Here is a 2,500-nt window from a genome sequence, read left to right on the forward strand (position 1 = left end):
GATGTGAATGAAAAGGTTCTGCAGAGAACCACAATGATTGTGAGGGTACAGGTAGTTTTTTTCTACTTGTTTTTACTGATTTGAAGCTGTGTTGGAAACCTTCACAGCAGCACCAGACTTAAAGGATTCCACAAAACCACTTGGATCTTTCACCATTCAATAGTCAAGTGTCACATGCCACAACTGTGACTGCGCTGTGTTCTTTACAAGTTCTCCACAGAACCAGGCTTTAAAGCTGTTCTGTACCCGGGAACAACATCTCAGACTGTATGAAATCTGCTCGTCTTGAGGTTCCTATGAAATCGGAATAATGTTAACATTTATTTTCAGTATCTTGTGCTATTCGTCAGCCTATACACCAGTATCTGACTGTCAGTATCTGACTGTCAGCATCTGACTGTCCGTACCTGGTTGTCAGTATCTGGTTGTCAGTATCTGACTGTCAGCATCTGACTGTCAGTATCTGACTGTCAGTACCTGGTTGTCAGTATCTGACTGTCAGTACCTGGTTGTCAGTATCTGGTTGTCAGTATCTGACTGTCAGTACCTGGTTGTCAGTACCTGGTTGTCAGTATCTGGTTGTCAGTATCTGACTGTCAGTACCTGGTTGTCAGTATCTGGTTGTCAGTATCTGGTTGTCAGTATCTGACTGTCAGTACCTGGTTGTCAGTATCTGGTTGTCAGTTTCTGGTTGTCAGTATCTGACTGTCAGTATCTGGTTGTTTGTCAGTATCTGGTTGTCAATATCTGGCTGTCAGTGTCTGCCTGTCAGTATCTGGTTGTTTGTCAGTATTTGGTTGTTTGTCAGTAACTGGTTGTCAATATCTGGCTGTCAGTGTCTGCCTGTCAGTATCTGGTTGTTTGTCAGTATTTGGTTGTTTGTCAGTAACTGGCTGTCAGTATCTGGTTGTTTGTCAGTATCTGGTTGTCAGTATCTGGCTGTCAGTGTCTGTCTGCCAGTATCTGATTGTTTGTCAGTATCTGGTTGTCAATATGTGGCTGTGAGTGTCTGTCTGTCAGTATATGGTTGTTTGTCATATCTGGCTGTCAGTATCTGGTTGTCAGTATCTGACTGTCAGTATCTGGCTGTCAGTGTCTGACTGTCAGTATCTGGTTGTTTGTCAGTATCTGGCTGTCAGTATCTGACTGTCAGTATCTGGTTGTTCGACAGTATCTGGCTGTCAGTATCTGGTTGTCAGTATTCAGTTGTTTGTCAGTATCTGGCTGTCAGTACCTGACTGTCAGCATCTGACTGTCAGTATCTGACTGTCAGTATCTGACTGTCAGTACCTGGTTGTCAGTATCTGGCTGTCAGCGTCTGGCTGTCAGTATCTGGTTGTTTGTCAGTATCTGGCTGTCAGTATCTGGCTGTCAGTATCTGGTTGTTTGTCAGTGTCTGGTTGTCAGTATCTGTTTTTTGTCAGTATCTGGCTGTATCTGACAGAACTTATTACTGTTCTAGAACACAACTTGATGAGTGTATTCACTGATTTTGGGTGTAAATTTGATTTGGGTGTAAATGGATGATATTTTCTGGACAAAATATTCTCTGGTTTTGCTCTGATGTTCTCCGGCTGTTAGTGGAAATCATAGAAATACAGTCTTTGGTGGAGAATGTTTCTTATGTTTGGTAGATTTGTATCTTAACTCTCTGTGTGATTCACGACAATCCGTGACCTATTTTACAAAAAACAGGACTTTGACTGATGCTGCTCTTCATTCAGTCCAGGTGAGCCTCCTCCCATTGGTTGAGATACCTGCACAAATGTGTAGCCTGTTTAGCAGGTACTCCACCCCTCACACCTTCATCCTTCTTCTTCTTGTTTGATTGGTGGATGCCTTTTGAGTGAATGACCCCTTGTCAGTAGATGTTACAGCTGATTTTTACATACTGCCACCTGCTGTACTGGAGGGGACTTCTTCTTAGAAACGCTAAAAATACAGAAGATTTTCGGGAACATATTTAAACAGGAAGACAGCGTGAGAGAAAGGTAAAATAAAAGGGAATCCTGGGAAAATTGGAGGATTGGCAGGTGAAGTTAGCATTCCGATAGTTGTTATCTTACGTATAGCTGTTAGCTTGTGGATAGTTGTGCCATAAAAACAAAGATTGAAATTAGATTTGTCGTCTGATTCAGATCACTGAATTTTTTATCATGTCCCAGGTGACGTTACCGCTCACCTGTCCTGTATAAAAACAAAACCTTTTCCATTTCCAGATAAAAACTCATTGTTATTGTAGAAGTTTCAGTTTGTGGAGGATGAAAGCGCTGATAGAGGTGAACTGTGTTCGAAGAGTTCCACATGACGAATGTTTGCGTTCACTGATGTTGCAGGTAAATCGTTTGCATTGATCAGGTGTGTTGATGCTCAGGTTTGGTTTATATGCAGATTAAATGTGAGTTGTCTGTTTTGTTGTTGGGTTGTGGCTTTTTGTCTGTCCGGACTGACTGAGCTGCTGCTGTCTGAGGGGACACTTAAACACTCGTTTGAACTGCAA

General features: G+C 42.2%; 1 protein-coding gene across 2 annotated transcripts in view; it reads left to right on the forward strand.

Annotated features, from left to right (window-relative positions):
• pak6b (p21 protein (Cdc42/Rac)-activated kinase 6b) overlaps positions 1–2,500 on the forward strand; it is an 18,298-nt gene that overhangs the window by 404 nt on the left and 15,394 nt on the right. The window lies entirely within an intron of this gene.

Source organism: Chelmon rostratus, chromosome 18 (genome assembly GCF_017976325.1).
Source record: "Chelmon rostratus isolate fCheRos1 chromosome 18, fCheRos1.pri, whole genome shotgun sequence".
Lineage (NCBI taxonomy): Eukaryota > Metazoa > Chordata > Actinopteri > Chaetodontiformes > Chaetodontidae > Chelmon > Chelmon rostratus.